This window comes from Eretmochelys imbricata, chromosome 1, assembly GCF_965152235.1.
Source record: "Eretmochelys imbricata isolate rEreImb1 chromosome 1, rEreImb1.hap1, whole genome shotgun sequence".
Lineage (NCBI taxonomy): Eukaryota > Metazoa > Chordata > Testudines > Cheloniidae > Eretmochelys > Eretmochelys imbricata.
In genome coordinates, this window is record NC_135572.1 from 64,739,118 (window position 1) to 64,759,791 (window position 20,674).

Sequence of the window (20,674 nt, forward strand, 5' to 3'; positions counted from 1 at the left end):
CTCAGCTAATGGGTTGGGATCCAGAATTGGGTCACCAGAACGTTTCAAAGGGTCGCATGGCATCTCCTGTGGTTCCTGTCCTGCAGGGCTGGTTGGGCACGCATCCTTGCTCCTGGCACTGCAACCTCTGGGGTCTCAGCGCCACTCAGGTTTGGCCCAGATGTCATGATCACGGGAGTTTGGGTAGGCCAAATTTGAGTGAGTGGCACTGCAACCCCATGAGCCAGGACACAAGTCCATTCACACAAATTTGGTTCAATCAGGGAAGCGGGGCCAAACCTGAGCGGCGCTGCAACCCTGGAGGTTGCAACGCACAGAGCCAAGCCCATCCAGCCCCACAGCACAGAAGCTTCAGGAGCTGCCACTGTGGGGTGAGTGCTGGGCAGGACCCAACCTCCCAGGGGAGCAGAACCTGAGCGAAACCATCTCAGGGCCTCCAACCCTGGACTAATTACTGGGTAGTGACAGGCCATGAACATTTACAAATAGCTCCTGAGGCCAAAAAGGTTGAAAACCACTGCTTTAATGTGTCTTCCCTTTTTCCTCCTCCCCCCATAGGAATATAGTTTATGTTGTCTTAAAATATTCCCTAACATAAAGTGGCATTGACTTAGTTGGAAATTGAATTTTACAAATACTGCTATATTTTAGTTCGGGAATTTGGTTTGAGATTTTCATGTGTGGGTTCCTAAAATTAAGCAGCCTTGTTTTCAGAAATGCTGAGGAACCATATCATCCATTAAAGTAAATGGATTTGTCTGCACTGGTGAAACTTTACTGAAACAATTAACACTGCTTCAGCTGAACTGCTGTTAAAATTGGTGAGAAGCATGGAGTACAGTTAGAAACATTTTTGCCGCAGTTTTGATTTTAAACTTTTTTTAGAAGGTTTTACTAAAATGGTAATGAAAACAGTTCCAGCCTCTGGTGTCTTGTCTACCCTATGGCTTTCCCCAGTTTTAACATAGTTCAACTGAATCAGTGGGAATATTTTGGTAAAGCTGCTGAGTGTTGACAAGACAATGGGAATTCAGTACTTGGCACTCTTTGAAAATTAGGACATCTATTTAGGTATGTAATTTTAGGATTGCACATTCAAAAATTTTTGGCCTTGATGTGCATATGTGTACATGAGAGCAAATCAGCTGTAATATGACTTTGAAAAATGAAGTGTAAATCCTTTAGCTCCAATCAAGAGAGATTTTCCCAAAATGTTCTGTACTGTGCAAGGCTGTACAAAGTCATGATTAGGACTATATGGGAGGCTGATCTATGAAAGTCAACTGCAAAGCAAATCCTTGTGCAGAAGAAGTTTTAGAAATACACAAAACCAACTTGAATGTATAGACAGGATGAACTTTTCTCTCTAGTTTAGTCCTCAGTTGTCAATTTATGTCAGTTTAAACATCTGCCTCACCCCACCACCACTACTTACAGACATACAATTAATTTGTAAGGGCTACAAGTTGCTTAACTGTAGACTTGTGAAATAACTTTTTTGCATCGTTTTCTAAACGGAAACACTCTTACTCATCTTCTAAAGAAGGGGTCGGCAACCTTTCAGAAGTGGTGTGCCGAGTCTTCATTTATTCACTTTAATTTAAGGTTTCACATGCCGGTAATACATTTTAATGTTTTTTTTAGAAGGTCTCTCTCTATATAAGTCTATATATTATATAACTAAACTATTGTTGTATTGTAAAATAAACAAGGTTTTCAAAATGTTTAAGAAGCTTCATTTAAAATTAAATTAAAATGTTGATCTTATGCCGCTGGCCCGCTTAGCCCGCTGCTGGTCTGGGATTCCATTCACCTAGGTCGGCAGTGGGCTGAGCAGGGCCTGTGGCTAGGACCCCGGCTGGCAAGGGGCTGGCAGCAGGAACCCCAGACCGGCAGCAGGCTGAGTGGCTCAGCCTGCTGCCGCTCAGGGGTTCCATCCGCCGGCTCCTGCGAGCCGGGATCCTGGCTGCCAGACCCGCTCAGCCCACTGCCGGTCTGGGGTCCTGGCCCTGCCCACATACAGTGGGTACCTACCTTCTCCCTGGTTCTGGCCATTCTCTTCCTCTCTCTCTCTCTGCACTGAGCTGAGGGTGGGAGTGCACTGAGCACAGGGCTGGGGGTTGGGGTGTAGGGTCTGGCCAGGAGCTAGAATGAGGGAGGGGGAAGGAGGTTTGGGTGTGGAGCACTTACCTGGGCAGCTCCCATTTGGTGGGAGGGGTGCAGGTGGGAATCTGGGGGGGGGCAGAGATGCAGGAGCTCCTGTTTGGTGCTCAGGGTGGGGGTGGGGGGGTGCATGGGGTGTGGGGGGTGCAAGAGTCAGGGCAGAGGGCTGGGGGCATATGAGGGGGTGCAGGTGTCAGGCATGGGGTGTGGGGGGCCTGGGTATGTATGGGGGTGCCAGAGTCAGGTCTGGGGTCGTGTTGGGGGGGTGAAGGAGTCAAGCAGAGGGCTGGGGGTGTATGAGGGGGGTACAGGGCTCAGCGAAGGGGCCTTGGGGGTGTGCGGGGCTGCAGAGCTCAGGGCAGAGGGCTGGGGGTGTGGGCTGGGGTCGTTGGGTGCTCACAGCAGGGGGCTGGAGGGGATATGCCCCGCTTCCCCAAGGCCTTGCTCCCGCTTCCTCTCTACCCCCTTCCTTGCAAGGGCCGGCAGGGAAGGAGGGACAAAGAGGAGGAGGGGGAGGAGGGGCAGGAACCCAGCACACTGTGGGAAGAGGCAGGGGAGCCGGCAGGACCAAACTTCTGTCCCCTCCGCTCCCCGCCCCCTCCCGCGGGGGCAGAAGAGCGGGCCGGGCTGGATTTTTAATGGCACACTGCTGCCTGCCGGGACCCCAGCAGGCAGCAGCGTGCCATTAAAAATGGGCTCGCGTGCTGTCTTTGGCAGAACCCCAAATTCCATGATCTATGTATTAGATCCTGTTGTACTAAAATCTTTGGAAGTGAGGGGAAGAAGAGGCTCTATAAATACTTGAAACTACCTTAAAAGTAAGAGTGGGGTGTGGTCTAAGTACAGGATTATGTGCTAGGATACTATGATGATGAGATCTATAGAAGAATCTAGATGCATAGGATGTCCTGAGTTCTAATTTAGGCTCTGACATGGATTTTGTGGCTTACAACTTGTGGTCACTTACAATTTGTGTCTCCATTTTCCCATCTGTAAAAAATGGGATAATTATTTAACTGACATGAATGTTCAGGATCAGATAGTTAATACATGTAAAGCACTTTGAAAGGACCATCTTTTTATTTTGTGTTTTTACAGTACTTAGCACATTGGGCTCCTGGTCCATGACTGGGGCTCCTAGGTGCTACCCTTATACAAACAAATAATAGTGTTTTAGCAGTTTTAAATATTATTATTTATTAAGTACAGAAAAGAAGGATGGGCCAGTGGTTAAGGTACTAGCCTAGGTCTTGGGAGAGCTGGGTTCAAGTCCCTGATCCATCACAGACATCTGGTGTGACCTTGGGCAAGTCATTTAATTTCTCTGTGCCTTGTGTAAAATAGGGATAATAGAACTTCCCTACCTTACAGCAGTGTTATGACGTGCTCAGATACTACAGTAATGGGAGCCATGTAAGTACCATAGATTTTTGAGACCAGGGCAGGCAGCAGTTATCCCAGGGATGGGCAAACTTTTTGGCCCAAGGGCCACATTGGGGAACAGAAATTGTATGGTGGGCCATGAATGCTCACAAAATTTGACTTTGGGTATGGGGGGGGTGAAGGCTCTGACTGGGGGTGCGGGCTCTGGGGTATGAGAGGTTTGGGGTGCAGGAGGGTGCTCCGTGCTGGGATCAAGGGGTTTGGAGAGCGGTAGGGCGATCAGGGCTGGGGCAGGGGGTTGGAGCATGGGAAGAGGCTCAGGGGTGCAGCCTCCGAGCGGCGCTTACTTCGAGCCTCCCGGAAGCAATGGCACGTCCCTTCTCCAGCTCCTAAGTGTGGAGAGGCCCGCAACCCTCAGAGTGGGGCCGAGCTGCGTGGTGCGGCCCCTGACCTGGCGCCCTGGCTGGAGCACCAGAGCAGGGCCGAGCTGCGTGGTGCGGCCTCCAATACGGCTCTCCAGCAGGAGCTTGCGGGCTGGCTTAAAACAGCTCACGGGCCAGATCTGGCCTGTGGGCTGTAGTTTGCCCATATCTGAGTTAACCTGTCCATTGGACGGGCTTCATGCCCTTGGTTGGTTGTATTTTTTATTTTATTTTTTTTTCAGTACTAAATATTGGGGTTTCAGCCTCTAATTGATGGGAAAAGCAAATACAAATATATGGCATTTTCCTTAGTGATGGCAAGAAAAGGTCCATATCCCAGCTAAGGAAGAACCTTTCCCTCTGGGTTTTATGCCTTCTGAGGGACTCTGAAACAATTATCAAGTGCCTGGTGATCATACACAGCAATTGGATTAGGCACAGCCAAGGATTTAATTTGAAAGAGGTGAGGATCATTGTGTAATGTAACAGTCCAGAGATGCCAAAGAGGGGAGCTGCTTTACAATTATATTTAAATGGCAGAACCCAGGAGCTTCTTCCTGTCGCATCCTGTCCCAGGACCAGTTTTTATAGTTATCAGTCTGTCATGAGTGGACCCAGTCTGCTAGGGTTCCACACAGGGTTCTCTCTAATTTTTCCCACCCATGTGCGGAATGAATTTTGTTATGTGCACCAATATGGTGGAGATGTGTGATTCGGAGTGTGGGACGGGGCTCAGGGCTGGGGCAGAGGGTTGGAGTGGGGAGGGGTGAGGGCTCTGGCTGGGGGTGCGGGCTCTGGGGTAGGGTTGGGGATGAGGGGTTTGGGGTGCAGTAGGGCTCTCTGGGGCTACAGTGGGGAGAAAGGACTCTCCTCCTCCCCCCTCCCTCCAGCTCTCTCTCCCTGCAGCAGCACCAGGGCTGGGAGGGAGAGGTGTCTCTCGCCCGGCTGTGGCAGGTCCAGGCTGGGCGAGGGGCGCCTGTCCCCAAGCCAGGTCGGGGGAGGGGCACCACACCAGGTCAAGGGCTTGGGGAGAGGCATCTCTCCCTGCTGCAGCCCTGAGCTCCGGTGCGGCGCTTAATAGGCAGCCGTGCAGCTTAGAGGGAACTAGGTTCCACGTGCTTCTAAGATAACTGGGTCTGGGCAGAGAGTAGTGTCAGGTATTTACAAGATCTATGTTAAGCTCCAGTCTTTAAGCAGTCCCTTGGGAGGATCTGTTCAGTGTGACAGAGCCCCACTTGGCCTCTCCATGTAGCAAAGTGTCCTAAATGCCTCCTAGTCTGAGCCTTGGGTTCCAGAACTCATGTTACTCATAGTGAAGTCTGTCCTGTGAGTCCCACTGTTGTGGACTTCTGTACAGAGACTTGTACTCCTTTCAGGGATCAATGCACTTCAGCAAGTATCTGAAGTCATTCCATGTAGCCCTTGCAAATCCAAGTAGGCTTTAGTAGTTGATTGGAATACAGCATCAAGAAGTCCCTAAATTACCATAGAGAAGCAGAGGTTAAGACATAGCCCACATTGGCTAAAGCCAGGGCTGTTATAAGTAAGGGTCCGTGTTTTTCATGGAGGTCTTGGAAGTCATGGATTCCAGGACTTTCCGTGATCTCCAGGACTTCTGCAGCGGCTGGTGTATCTGGCCCAGGAGCTGCCTGAGCAGCTCAGGCAGAACCCTGGGCCAGACGCACCAGGAGTTGGCGGGGGCTCGGGGCTAGGTATTGGGGTGCGGGGTGGTGCTTATCTGGAGGGGGGGCTCCCCTCCCTCAGCTCCTAGCTCCATGTGCTGCCTCTGCTGGCAGGCACGGCCCCCGCAGCTCTCAATGCCAATGGTAGGTGCAGAACTGGGGCTTGAGCGGAGACAGCACGTGGAGCTCAGGAGCTGGTAGGGAGCCTGCCCCAGCACTGCCAACCCTCCCCCCCCAGCATTCGTGGTGCACCCCCCGGAGTATGTGTGGCGTCCCACCCCAGACATGCCCCCCGAGCATCCACAGCGCCCCCACTACAAGCACCTGCGGCGCCCCCCGGACCGTCTTCCCCCCCACCCCCCAAGTTTTAGTCAGTGGTATATAATAAAAGTCATGAATAGGTCATAGGCCATCTCTTTTTGTTTATTTTTGCCCGTGACCTATATCCGTGACTTTTACTAAAAATACCTGTGACTAAAACGTAGTCTTAGTCATGAGCCATGGTTCTGTAAAATCCATCTTCATTTCCTTTGGCTGTCTCAAGTTTATGTCTACATGGTTCCACTGTTCAGACAATGGGTGTGTGAACTGCAGTGCACACAAGCATGCTTTAGCTCCCTCATGTAAACACTGCTGGCGCAAACTGAAAGGTACTTCATTCGCATCAGCATAGAGCTGTTTGAAAGACTACTTTAACACAAACTCCCTACCATTTAGTTTGCGCCACCAGCATCCACAGAGAGGCGTTATGGCACAGCCCATCAGTGCATGCTGCAGCTCGAACCCCCCATAGTTGAAATGTGGGGCCGTGTAGATGAGCCCTATTGTAAGAGCCTGTGGAACTAGAACCTGGTTTGCAGGGGGGTTCTGGGTTGCTGGGTTTCTGCTGGAGGACCCTGTGAAGCTAGACACTGCAGGAAGTACTGCCCAGCAGCACCTGACTAGTGCCCACCCCTCCCTCCCCCCCCCACAGCCCACTGATTGGTTCATGCTGGTATATAAACTAGGAAGTCTTTATAGGGAGCTATCTGAGCAATGATGCAGAGTGTCTGCTTGCTTCGGCTCCAGACCTTGCTTTGCTGTGGACCCTAGACTCTGTCTTCTGACCCCAGTTCATCCCTGAGTTTTCTACTTGCCTTGTGTCTGTAACCTGGTGCCTGACTCTGACTCCCTGGCATCCTGACCCGGCTTGAACTCCACCCCGCTACTTCTCTCCTGACATCAACTTGGTATCTGACCAGTGTACATAGACCACCCACAGCCTTGCCCTGTCACCCCTGTTCCTTTTTGTCTTAGGCCATGCCTACATTAGCGAGCTTACAGTGGCACAGCTGTACTGATGTAGCTGTGCTAGTGTAATATCATTCGTGTAACTGCTCTATGCCAATGGGAGAGAGCTTTCCTGTTAACATAGTAAAACCACCTCCAGGAACAGTGGTAGCTATGTTGGCAGGAGAAGCTTACCCGCCAACATAGCACTGTACACACTATCACATATGCTCGCAAAACTTACGTCACTCAGGGTTTTCTTCTCTTTTTTTTCTGCATGATATAAGTTTCTGCCACATAAGTGGTAGTGTATATATAGCCTACATCTTAGGTTGGAGACCGGTGTCTCTGTGAGCCCAATTGTAATCACCACCTCCTGTCACCTCCGCCCATTTTCTCATCCTGTGAAGCTATCCTGAGTTCACATGTTCAGCTTGCTGGGAGCCTGTCCTTGATGAGTGTCAGTTGCCCAGTCCTTGGGATTTCCAATGTCTTTGTAGGGTCTTCCACTCATGTCTTCTGCTTATACCAACATGATAAGATAGAGTTATAAAGATAGTTCATAAAAATAGGAGAGACAGTTCCTACTTCCATCACAACTAGTCACTGTTTCTAGCTCTGGATGTATAGGGCTCTCTCTCCCAGACTGACCTCTTGTCCAACACCCTTCCTTAAAACACGGAACTCTGCATTCCAGTCACCCTAGATTCTAAAACCATTGCTTCAAATCTCCTGAGCTGTCCCCCCCAAGTCACTGAAAGATGATCCTTCAGAGTCTCACCTAGACTGTAGGCCTTCTGGTTTTAGTTTAACCCTTCAGCGACAATGTGACTGGAAAGCAAAGAATACTGGCTTAACAAATGATAGCTAACCACAACCACTTTACTCTTAAAAACTTTGGGAGTTACAGAGCCTTGTACAATAACAAAAGTCCTGAGACACACCCTTCCCTAGTCTGATCTCACCCCTTCTGTGAGTCCAAGGTTTGTCAGCATTTCAGGTTTGGCAATGGTTGCTTAGAGCAGCATCCTCTCTGACTCTCTCTTTGCCCTGTGCATCCCCTGACTCCTGCAATGCTCCAGGCTCCTCCCCTGAATCATCCTCTCCCCCACCCTGTGTCAAAAGTCCATCGTTCCAGATTGGTCAGTTCTTGACAGACAATCAGTCAATGGCTGTAGATCGGGGTAGTCAATTATTTTTTCTCAAGGTCCAAATTTCTTGGTCAAGGTCCAGACTCTAGAGAAAATGATGATAATAATAATTAATAAATGATAATAAGTCCATTCAGAAGTGTCTGGCAGTCTGAATTTGGCCCATAGTCTGCCTACTCTAGATTCATGGTTTCTCAGAGATTGTGCTTCAGTGAGGTCTCATGTGTCTGGCCTTGACAGGGTACTGCCTGCAATTCAATACAGTACACTAAGCTGCCTTGTGCAATTATAGACAAAATGTTCAGTACATAGTAATAATTATACCTTGCTCTTATATAGAGCTTTTCACAAGTGTATTTTAACATCCTTTACAAAGCTGGTCATTATCCCCATTTTGATGGAGAAACTGAGGCACAGAGCAGTGAAATGATTTACCCAAGGTCACCCATCAGGCCAGTGGTAGAGCTGGAACTGGACCCCAGGTCTGCTGAGTGTCAGTCCAGAGCTCTAGCAATAGCATACACTGCCTTTCTAATACAAAATAGAGTTCACAATTTGATATAGAAATATACCAGTCTGTCACATCCTCATCTGAACAACTGCAAAAGCTAATTATTATCGAATTGAGCCCAAAATTATCATTAGTAATTGGGAAGAAAACGAATGCAGCAGTAATGGTGAATATGCATCTGCTTAACCTCACATGAAATACGAATGCATTTTATATATGCTTTTTAAAAAACATGGCCAACACAACTAAATTAGAGGCACTGAGAAAATTGGGCATAGTTTATGATCATGGTTGACTGCAAAGTCATTTCTGACCATAGTTGAATAACAGTAAGAGAGAGGGTTTGTCCGATAAAATATATTTATATATACAGATATGTTACAGTTACTGTAATAAATGTTAAATTCCCTGTTAGGATTGCATATGGTTTAAAATTGATTCTCCTCCATGATGTCTTGGAGCAAAACTGCTCTTTGGAAGGGAAAATGATGTAACTTCAGTTGCAGAATTAACTATCCACCTCATAGAAAAAAGACTTAAAATGCCATGTAGATTCTCTGTATATCCAAAATACTGAAATCTAATTTATAGGACAATATTTCTAAAAGAAACAGACCCAGGTGCATCGGAGTCAAATTTATCAGGGTTTTCACTCTGCACAGGAGTCTGCAGTGTAGGAACAAAATGCATTTTCCGGTTATCTGGGCACATGAAGGATAGTATTAGAATTATGTGGATGAAGTGAGAGAGAATACAATATACCTCCCCCAGGAGCTGGGTAATATGCCCTGACTAAAATGACATCATAATGTTACCCCTACTGTGGCCTTTTTCAGCTAAGAAATGAAAATGAATGTATAGTTTGGTATGGAACTAGAGGGAAATGACATTGGTGACCTTTACTTGGTGAGTGGTAAACCAACTACTGTTGATCAGCTTGTTGTTTCACATCCTTTCCTAATGTAGGCTGGAAAATACCTTGATAAAATATAGCTGATAAAATCATCTGGCTAATTGCACTAGTAATTGTAAATTGAGAGCCAACTTCAGCCCAGTCTTGCATCCGCTGTGATCCCACTGAAATCATAGGGGTGCAAGTAAAAATAAAACTTTAATCATAATTATTAAATATAATTATAACTAGTAATCAAGTGGAGATAGTAACTTCCATAAAAATAATCCATTTTGTTTAGTGGCTATTTGTTCAACTATTTTTTAATTGCCTGTCGATGTTGTTTAATTACTGCTAGCTATAATTGTATTTGGACTGTTTCCATTCAGCTACTGAATTAAGTTTAAAGAATAACAAATTTATCTGAGCATAAGCTTTCGTGAGCTACAGCTTGCTTCATCAGATGCATGCAGTGGAAAATACAGTGGGGAGATTTATATACACAGAGAACATGAAACAATGGGTGTTACCATACACACTGTAATGAGAGTGATTTGGTAAGGTGAGCTATTACAGCAGGAGAGTGGGGAGAACCCTTTTGTAGTGATAATCAAGGTGGGCCATTTCCAGCAGTTGACAGGAACGTGTGAGGAACAGTATGGGGGGAAATAAACATGGGGAAATAGTTTTACTTTGTGTAATGACACATCCACTCCCAGTCTTTCTTCAAGCTGAAGTTAATTGTATCCAGTTTGCAAATTAATTCCAATTCAGCAGTCTCTCGTTGGAGTCTGTTTTTGCAGTTTTTTTGTTGAAGAATTGCCACTTTTAGGTCTGTAATCGAGTGACCAAAGAGATTGAAGTGTTCTCCGACTGGTTTTTGAATGTTATAATTCTTGACGTCTGATTTGTGTCCATTTATTCTTTTACGTAGAGACTGTCCAGTTTGGCCAATGTACATGGCAGAGGGGCATTGCTGGCGCATAGTGGCATATATCACATTGGTAGATGCTGCCAACATGTGACAGCAATCATAGAATCCTAGAATATCAGGGTTGGAAGGGACCTCAGGAGGTCATCTAGTCCAACCCCCTGCTCAAAGCAGGACCAATCCCCAACTAAATTATCCCAGCCAGGGCTTTGTCAAGCCTGTCCTTAAAAACTTCTAAGGAAGGAGATTCCACCATCTCCCTAAGTAACGCATTCCAGTGTTTCACCACCCTCCTAGTGAAAAGTTTTTCCTAATATCCCACCCAAACCTCCCTCACTGCAACTTGAGACCATTACTCCTCATTCTGTCATCTGCTACCACTGAGAAGAGTCTAGATCCATCCTCTTTGGAACCCCCTTTCAGGTAGTTGAAAGCACCGATCAAATCCTCCCTCATTCTTCTCTTCCGCAGACTAAACAATCCCAGTTCCCTCAGCCTCTCCTCAGAAGTCATGTGTTCCAGTCCCCTAATCATTTTTGTTGCCCTCCACTGGATGTTTTCCAATTTTTCCACATCCTTCTTGTAGTGTGGGGACGAAAACTGGACACAGTACTCCAGTAGAGGCCTCACCAATGTCGAATAGAGGGGAACGATTACGTCCCTCGATCTGCTGGCAGTGCCCCTATTTATACAGCCCAAAATGCCATTGGTCTTCTTGGCAACAAGGGCACACTGTTGACTCATATCCAGCTTCTCATCCATTGTAAACCCTAGGTCCTTTTCTGCAGAACTGCTGCCGAGCCATTCCATCCCTAGTCTGTAGCGGTGCATGGGATTCTTCCATCCTAAGTGCAGGACTCTGCACTTGTCCTTGTTGAACCTCATCAGATTTCCTTTGGCTCAATCCTCTAATTTGTCTAGGTCCCTCTGTATCCTATTCCTACCCTTCAGCATATCTACCTCTCCTCCCAGTTTAGTGTCATCTGCAAACTTGCTGAGGGTGCAATCCATACCATCATCCAGATCATTAATGAAGATATTGAACAAAACCGGCCCCAGGACCGACCCTTGGGGCACTCCACTTGATAGCGGCTGCCAACTAGACGTGGAGCCATTGATCACTACCCGTTGAGCCCGACAATCTAGCCAACTTTCTATCCACCTTATAGTCCATTCATCCAGCCCATACTTCTTTAACTTGCTGGCAAGAATACTGTGGGAGACCGTGTCAAAAGCTTTGCTAAAGTCAAGGAACAACACGTCCACCTCTTTCCCCTCGTCCACAGAGCCAGTTATCTCGTCATAGAAGGTAGTTAGATTAGTCAGGCATGACTTTCCCTTGGTGAATCCATGCTGACTGTTCCCGATCACTTTCCTCTCCTCTAAGTGCTTCAGAATTGATTCCTTGAGGTCCTGCTCCATGATTTTTCCAGGGACTGAGGGGAGGCTGACTGGCCTGTAGTTCCCAGGATCCTCCTCCTTCCATTTTTTAAAGATGGGCACTACATTAGACTTTTTCCAGTCGTCCGGGACCTCCCCCGATGGCCATGAGTTTTTAAAGATAATGGCCAATGGCTCTGCAATCACATCCGCCAACTCCTTTAGCGCTCTTGGACACAGCGCATCCGGCCCCATGGACTTGTGCTCGTCCAGCTTTTCTAAATAGTCCCGAACCACTTCTTTCTCCACAGAGGGCTGGTCATCTCTTCCCCATGCTGTGCTACCCAGTGCAGTAGTTTGGGAGCTGACCTTGTTCATGAAGACAGAGGCAAAAAAAGCATTGAGTACATTAGCTTTTTCCACATCCTCCGTCACTAGGTTGCCTCCCTCATTCAGTAAGGGGCTCACACTTTCCTTGACTTTCTTCCTGATGCTAACATACCTGAAGAAACCCTTCTTGTTACTCTTAACATCTCTTGCTAGCTGCAACTCCAAGTGTGATGTGGCCTTCCTGTTTTCACTCCTGCATGCGAGAGCAATATTTTTATACTCTTCCCTGGTCATTTGTCCAATCTTCCACTTCTTGCAAGCTTCTTTTCTGTGTTGAAGATCAGGAAGGATTTCACTGTTAAGCCAAGCTGGTCGCCTGCCATATTTACTATTCTTTCTACACATCGGGATGGTTTGTCCCTGTAACCTCAATCAGGATTCTTTAAAATACAGCCAGCTCTCCTGGACTCCTTTCCCCCTCATGTTATTTTCCCAGGGGATCCTGCCCATCGGTTCCCTGAGGTTGTCGAAGTCTGCTTTTCTGAAGTCCAGGGTCCATATTCTGCTGCTCTCCTTTCTTCCTTGTGTCAGGATCCTGAACTCGACCATCTCATAGTCACTGCCTCCCAGGTTCCCATTCACTTTTGCTTCCCCTACTAATTCTTTCCGGTTTGTGAGCAGCAGGTCAAGAAGAGCTCTGCCCCTAGTTGGTTCCTCCAGCACTTGCACCATGAAATTGTCCCCTACAATTTCCAATAACTTCCTGGATTGTCTGTGCACCGCTGTATTGCTCTCCCAGCAGATATCAGCAATGCCCCTCTGCCATGTACATTGGCCAAACTGGACAGTCTCTACGTAAAAGAATAAATGGACACAAATCAGACGTCAAGAATTATAACATTCAAAAACCAGTCGGAGAACACTTCAATCTCTTTGGTCACTCGATTACAGACCTAAAAGTGGCAATTCTTCAACAAAAAAACTGCAAAAACAGACTCCAACGAGAGACTGCTGAATTGGAATTAATTTGCAAACTGGATACAATTAACTTCGGCCTGAAGAAAGACTGGGAGTGGATGTGTCATTACACAAAGTAAAACTATTTCCCCATGTTTATTTCCCCCCTACTGTTCCTCACACGTTCCTGTCAACTGCTGGAAATGGCCCACCTTGATTATCACTACAAGAGGTTCCTCTTCTCCCCTCCCCCCCCCCCCCCCCGCTCTCCTGCTGGTAATAGCTCACCTTACCTAATCACTCTTGTTACAGTGTGTATGATAACACCCACTGTTTCATGTTCTCTGTGTATATAAATCTCCCCACTGTATTTTCCACTGCATGCATCCGATGAAGTGAGCTGTAGCTCACGAAAGCTTATGCTTTTTTTACAAATAAATTTGTTAGTCTCTAAGGTGCCACAAGTACTCCTTTTCTTTTTGCAGATAGAGACTAACACGGCTGCTACTCTGAAACCTGAATTAAGTTTAAGTTTCTCATCCTTGTTGTATTGTGCAGAGCATTAAAGACATCTGCCTACTCTTCTGCTCTTGTCTTCTGTTGTGCCTGTGGTCTTTGTGCCTTTCCTGTGCCTTTCTGTATGCTTGCAATGATCTCCATATCCAGTGCACTGGACTCCATCCCTCTTGAATTGATTCTTTATCCTCAAAGGTACAAATTCTAGTCCACTATCAAGCCTACACTAACATCTTCCCAATTAAAAAAACAACCCTTTCTTCCCTATTTTTTTGTTCTGATTGAAATTTTGTCAGTCCTTTGTGTCTGTGTGTTTATATAATCATAGCCCCCGTCACAAAGTTCTCTACAATGTCCTTATCTGTGTTTTGTACAGCTCTAAGAAAACCCACACTGTTCAACACAGGGTAGATAGTAATATTTAGTTGTCAAGGCTGATTCCCAACTCTGGCACTTCGAGTGCAGAAGGTAGGGGCCCACAAGGATTTTAAAAGTTAATACTTGCCACTCCAGGCTTGTATTAAACCCCCAAGGTTACAGCTTTTCTCTGACCTTGGCTTGGTAAATGCTGCCACCACCCAAGTGAAAAACTGCCTCTTGCAAATCCTGGAATAACTCACTTGGGAAGTTTTCCTTGAGGCCCCTTGGCTTTTCCACCCCTCCCTCGGGGAAGCTGAGAAGAAAACAAACAAAAGGGAAACCCAGCTGTTGACACCAGCTAATTGAAAAACATATGCACAGACCTTTTAAGACACAAAATCCAATCAGGTTCTTAAAAAGCGTAAATTTTATTAAAAACAAAAAGAAAGAAAATACATCTGGAACTTAGACTTTTGCTAAATCTTAAAAAAAAAAATTCCAAAAATTAAGCACCCAAAATAGCTTTCTTGGGGGTTCAGCTTAAAGGTTACAAGCAAACAAGAGCATCTGGGATTAGCACAGAGGAATCCACAAGCCTTACAGAAAATAAAATAAATAACCCTAATCGCATCTATCTAAACATTCCCTGTCCCAATGAATTCTTCTAGGTATGGATGATGAATTTTCATACCTGGTTCAAACTTTACACAGCATTTCAGCTTCCCCCATCTCTACAGCCCAGATAACACAACAGAGAGACAAAGGGAAAGGTTTTTTTCCCATTTTAAAAAGTTCTAGCCTTCCCATTGGCTCTTTTAGTCAGGTGTTTATCTGGGGGACTTTTTAACCCTTTACAGGTAGTGCAAGCAGCCACCAAGAGAGACTTTATAGCTAACTGGCTGGCTGGGTGTCCATAAAAGGGAGCTTCCCCCTACCACCCCCCCCCCCCCGTCATTTATCACATTAGTTTAATCACATAAATAGCACATTGAAAATTGAGAATTTCAAAGGCCATATTTTTTCCTTTGGTATACATATATGTTCCAGTTGACTTCAGTAGGAATTACACATGTATATGATAGGGCAGATTTTGGTCCTAAGAATTTAAATATTTCTCCCATTGTTTAGGGCAGGTGGTACGACTTTGAAAATAACTTCTGAGGGACAAATGATGTTTTATTTCAACTAGAAAAATAGGAGAAAACTATCAAAGTTCAGGCAACTTCACCTGAATTCCCCTCTCCCGGGTCTACCATTGGCACCCAGTCTTAGGCTTCTGTCTCCTCAGCCATCACTTTTCTTGGGCAGAGACACACGGCTCCCTCCTGACTGGGATATTTCGAGGCTGCACAGTTCCCTCCCTACGCTGAGTTCCCCAGCAAGTCAGACTGCCTAAACAGGCCTGCCTTGAGTTCCCCTCAGAGAATATAAACAGTGTAATTGCCCACTGTTAAAAGTTACCACATAGCCCTTTATAAGCAAGCACATTTATTCTTAGGGTAAAAGCATTACAGAGAAAACATATTAATAACAATAAAAGAATCTACATCCCTACTTATAAACTTATCAGAGATCACCCCCAATTCCAACAAGAGCTCTGGTAGGATTCAGTCCTTCAAACTCTGTCAAGGTGTTTTTCTGTCTTCACAAGTTCTTAACAGCTCTTAGTTTAGAACAAGAACACCCATTAATCTGTGAGTCATTCTTTTATACAGTTTTGGTCTAAAGGTCCCCTCCTCAGGTTGAAACTTAAAAAGGCTGAGTTCTTGCATAACCAGAAGAGGTATATTTGAATACATGTCCCCCTGGGAAACCCATCTCACTTTGTCCCATAAATTCATTCTTGTCTGGCAGAATAACACTTCCTAGGGCTACATGCCATTCCACAATAATACATAAACTTTACATTTTTTAATAAAATGCACTGCAAAGCTACTTATACTTAATTCATTTGGATTTTTCAAGGATATTGCAGGAAATTGCCATATCTGTCACTAGAACATAGTAAGATGTAATTGTATATTTTATGTATCCCCAACCATTGTCTTCTAAAGAGTAGAATGTTAGATAATGCAATCTTAAGACAGAATCATTTCTGAATTTTTTATTAATATTTTAGTGTTTTAAATTCTTTATAATATTACATTAAAATGTTTTACATTAAAATGTTTTACATTAAAAGGCTAATTAGTGTATTGTCTCTTTGCACATACAAAGATTAGGTTTAATTCAGTCAAGAAGTAGCACAGAAAGACATATCTAATATCACTATGTAAATTGTTCCAACCCTTCTTTGTCCATTGTTTTCCAAACATAACAAGCTTTAATGCACCTGTTTGATTTTTTTTTTTTTTTTAAACAACTTCAATCGACAGCACCGGTGACTTTTCTATTCTCTGCTGTTAGGGAAAAAGCATGAGACATTATTTGTTTGTTTCGTTAGCATTTGACAAATTAAGTGCTTTCTTACAAAGTGAATGCCTTTCAGTTGCTTTCTAAAATGTGGTTTTAAACAACCAGTAGAGCATGTTGCACTAACTCTGCATTCTAGTTTGTTGCAAAGATTATTTGGCCTTTGCTCTTGCTAGCTAAGGTGGGGCTGGGTGATTCAGGTTGTTCTCTTTTCCCTTCTTACCTGCAGATTTGCATGTTTGACCTAGCAGAGTAATTGGGCCCACAGCAACATGGGCGTGCCTCCCTGAGAAACACTTAGTTTCATGTATGACTCATAAGCTGAAGCACAGACACTACTTCCCCAATCTACAGTAGCCATTTTAACTGCATAAAACTGCTGGATTTCTTTTTTACTTTCTGGCTCTTGGGACTATGCAAACACCTTAAAACAAATTAAGGTAACGTTTCTGTCTTGCTGTGGTACAGTATCTAAATAGGAGTGATAATTCTAATAGCACAGTAGGTGTACCTGTTGAAGAAACATGGCTGTATGTTCTTTACCTCTGTTAATGTATGAACTCAGTCACATGCTTGATTGCACTTAACTACCAGGGGAAAACAAAGAATGTCAGTTCTTGTAGGTTTTGGCCTTGAGGGCAAAGCATCTTTTAAAATCTAAAAATCTTTTGTATACCAGAAATTCCTCAGACGTATCATGAGAGTAAGACTGAAAAAAAGAAAACTTGCTGTTATAGTTTAGTAAATAGTCAGTTCTGTTGCACTTCACGTAAAAATGATTATTTAATATTTAAGTGCTGTGTAAAGTAGTTTTTTGCTGTGTGTTTTTCAAAATGTTAAGTGGACTATATTGTTTCTATGTTCCTGAAAACAATACACCTGAGGTAAGCCTTAAAAATTGACAATGTTTTAAATGTTGTTGCATTTCAGCTGTATGCTTATTCTTAAAATGTGTTAATATTTAATGCTTCAGATGTGCTGCTGGTTTCACTGCTTTAAAGATGGCTCAGTTGATTGTAGGATATATTAGTCTTTTCTAGAGCTGGGTACACGTTTCTAATGATGTGTTTGTCATGTAGTAGAGAATTTCTGAAGGATATTTGGGCAAAGTATTAGTTAATAGCACTCTCGTTGCATTTGCTTTGTTATACTTGCTAAGGTTTGATTCTGAGCTGCTGTAAATATGGTGGATTTGTAATTCAAAGAATTGATGGCCTGAGAGTCTGTTTCTACTGAAATATCCTGTAAAAACCCACTGTCACACTGTGTAATTTAAAATGGAACAAGAGTTTAACTGCTTTCATGGAATAAAAAATGGATATATAGTCATCCTCATACTTCTGGTCCTCAGAGTTTAGGATTTTGTCTGTGACAATGAGAAAGACATAGTGTAAAAGGGACTAGGTTTAGTGCCATTTGCACAAGAAAGGTTGTGGGGAAATATGCGGTGTTCAAAGGCTGTTTTTAAATGTTCAGTGGGGAAAAATACACTTGCTACTAAAATAAGTGTAACTCACGATGACCCGTGTGTGTGGGCGAGCGCACACGCACACACACACACTTTGAATTGGTGTTAAGTATGTTCCTGGTCCTGTAGTTCCTATTTGAACACAATTAACTTTGATTTCAGTTGGAATCTTGTCTGAATGAGGACAGTAGCCTTCAACTCTGTATTTTAATTTTTCAATTAAAAACAAAACTCTCTTAAAAATAAAATTGAATTTCTTCTAAATTGAAAATCTCACACACTAGGAGAATGAAATTATTTGTAATATTGTACATAGGGGACACTTTTCAGTGTCATTTACTGTTCACTATAGTATAATACCTACCTCACAGGGGTGTTGTAGAGTCTTGCTTAATATAGTAATAATCTACAGTGGAGGGAGGGAGGGAAGAAATTATTAGGCTAATAGTGCACACTAAGGGTGCAACAGCCTTTTGCTTTTAGCCATCTGCAGTGTTTGCCAATAGCTACCTTGTGTATCCTGGCATGTCGTCGTCGTCTTCTTCTTATTTGTTATTATTATTGTCTCTTAATTTTAGGTTTCATTTTTAACACATTTTAAATCCCAGGTTTTTCAAGAAGGTATGCAATGTATCCTTCCCCTGAGAAAAATTATCTTTAGTAGAAGGATAAGATTAAGTAATAGGGAACAGATTGAAAACACAATTTTGAATGTGTTGTGGAAGATTTTTGTTTGTTTAAAAAATATTTATGATTTGCTGGACTATTTGAATTCCTTTTCTCTCCTCCTACTTTCCCATGAGCATTGATGTCCTTTTAGCTATAGTTTTGGTCTGTGGTAGCCACCTTAAACTCACTGTCTAGTGTTAAACTTGAACTAACAGAGGAGACTCCTGGTTTCTCTCCATTCCCTCCCCTCCTTTACTTTTCTTGCGAGGTAGCTAAAGGTTTTTAAAGAGTTAATCTTATAAAGTTGACTTAGCAGTCCCAAAACAGCTCCCAAATTGCTGGATGCTTCTGTAGTGCTGTTGTAGGGCTGGAGAGTAAGCGGCTGTTGCTAGTTCTTTTTCATGCCCCTCTTTAAGGAGAAATCTCTCTTTGTCCTACAGCAAAGCTCTTGTGTGTCCAGGCTCGTGGATACCATGGCGAGGCTGTGGTACAGGAACCTAAAGAGAACAGAACCAGATGCTATAACTAAACTAGAATGAGTTGAGTAACTGGTTTAGGACTCCCAGTTGCTCCTTTTAAAGATTAACGTCAAAGACCTCCCACTGAGAAGCAGCGAAATAGCTGGACTGGAAGAGAAAAGGTGGTGGTTATAGGCTCTGACTGATTTTTCCAGCCGAAGTGTAGGTGTGGTATGAATGATATGTGTCTCAAAAAAAGTAAAGGTGATTTTTCTATACATACATTAGTCCTGATCAGTGCAGTGCTCTCTCTCGACATATTTTTTTATTGCCAAGGTCCCAATTCTGATTGCTGGGAGTTTAATGCGTGTCGGTGACAACATCCTGTAGGCCAACCAGCCAGTCAGGAACACAAGGCTTTGGACAATGTGCCTGCAGCCATACTTTGCAAACATTTTGCACTTCTAGAGCTCCTTTTCATCTGAGGTTCTCCAAGTATTATTTTCTTCTCTCTTGAAAATTTAGTTTTGGTGAGTCCCACACTTGTCACTGATACAAGATAGAGAGAGAAATAAATGTGTATGTTATGTAGTTGGTCAGGTACTGTAATTGCCTCTGATGTCTGTGGAAACTGTTAGTTCAGTGGTGCATTACTCTTCTCAGGCTTCTTGGGATGAAGAATTACCTAACTTCACTTCTGTCTGGAATAGCTGAATTTGTATGTGGGGAGATACAGTAGAGCCAAATCAGGTGAACTGATCCAAATGCCTTTGAAAGTGTTTGTTTGTATCAAAAATGTGGGATTTCCCTTTATACCAGAGGGAAGACTTTGATCTCCAAAGTAGCTTTCACTTTTTGATCTTTAAGTAAAGGTTTATAGGCTTCCATTTGGCAACTTTCACTGATAATTTTAATACTGTACTTTCTACTTGAACTTTGTTGGATATGAGAAGAGCACAGACTTCCTTTCTGAGAGGTGATTAAATACAGGGGAGGGGGAATAGATGTACAGTCTTGTTTGTGATCCACTCCGTAAGCAGCATGACTTTCCTAAAAGTAAACTTACACTCTACTCATTACATTTATGCTTTTGATACCATTGATACGCTTTAGAGCTAACTCGCTTTGTTAAATCTGACTGTGTCTGGGGAGGGACATTTAAATATTTGTTCTTAAGAGACTATATGCACTGAAATTTGAAGTCTTTTACTTATCAGTAGTCTGCAGCTGTAGTGTGAAATCCTCTAGATACTCCCACTCTCCTGACATAAAGGGACTCATCTGTTCAGATAATCTATTCCTCAATATCATTCTGTCTGAGGGCCTGTCCTCAGGCAAAGCTACCAACTGTGCTCAATCTTTGTGCTGATGGGATACCATGAGATAAGGACTAAAGTTTATGCATTCTTACCCTGATGTTTGTTAGGATTTAACTACCCAATAACTAACTTTAGTGATGATAGGAATTGTATCACTAACTCTCAGTACATTTAATTGAGAATTTGCCCTTAAAGAGATCAGCCATCTCATGTCATACTGGATTAGAACTCTAATCTGAAAAGTGCATTCATTTTGGTAGCCTCAAAATGAGACTTCGAAGTCCTCAAGTTTTTATGTAAAATTCTTCCTTACATTGGACAAATATAAGTTGTTATCTTCACTTGTCAGAAATAGAAATGCCAAACCTATAGGTTGACAATTTGGAAGGAATGTTTTCGGA

General features: G+C 43.9%; 1 protein-coding gene across 6 annotated transcripts in view; it reads left to right on the forward strand.

Moving 5' to 3' along the window:
* The window catches only part of ELF1 (E74 like ETS transcription factor 1), a 143,024-nt gene that overhangs the window by 31,322 nt on the left and 91,028 nt on the right, over positions 1-20,674 (forward strand). Inside the window, exon 1 of one of the 6 annotated variants that reach the window (XM_077812060.1) lies at positions 16,703-16,799. The exons of 3 other annotated variants lie outside the window; for them this stretch is intronic. The gene's annotated coding sequence lies outside the window, so the exon portion shown is untranslated. Of the gene's footprint in view, positions 1-16,702; positions 16,800-20,674 lie in introns of those variants that run through there. 2 more of the 6 variants (XM_077812067.1, XM_077812084.1) reach the window with 2 other exon arrangements.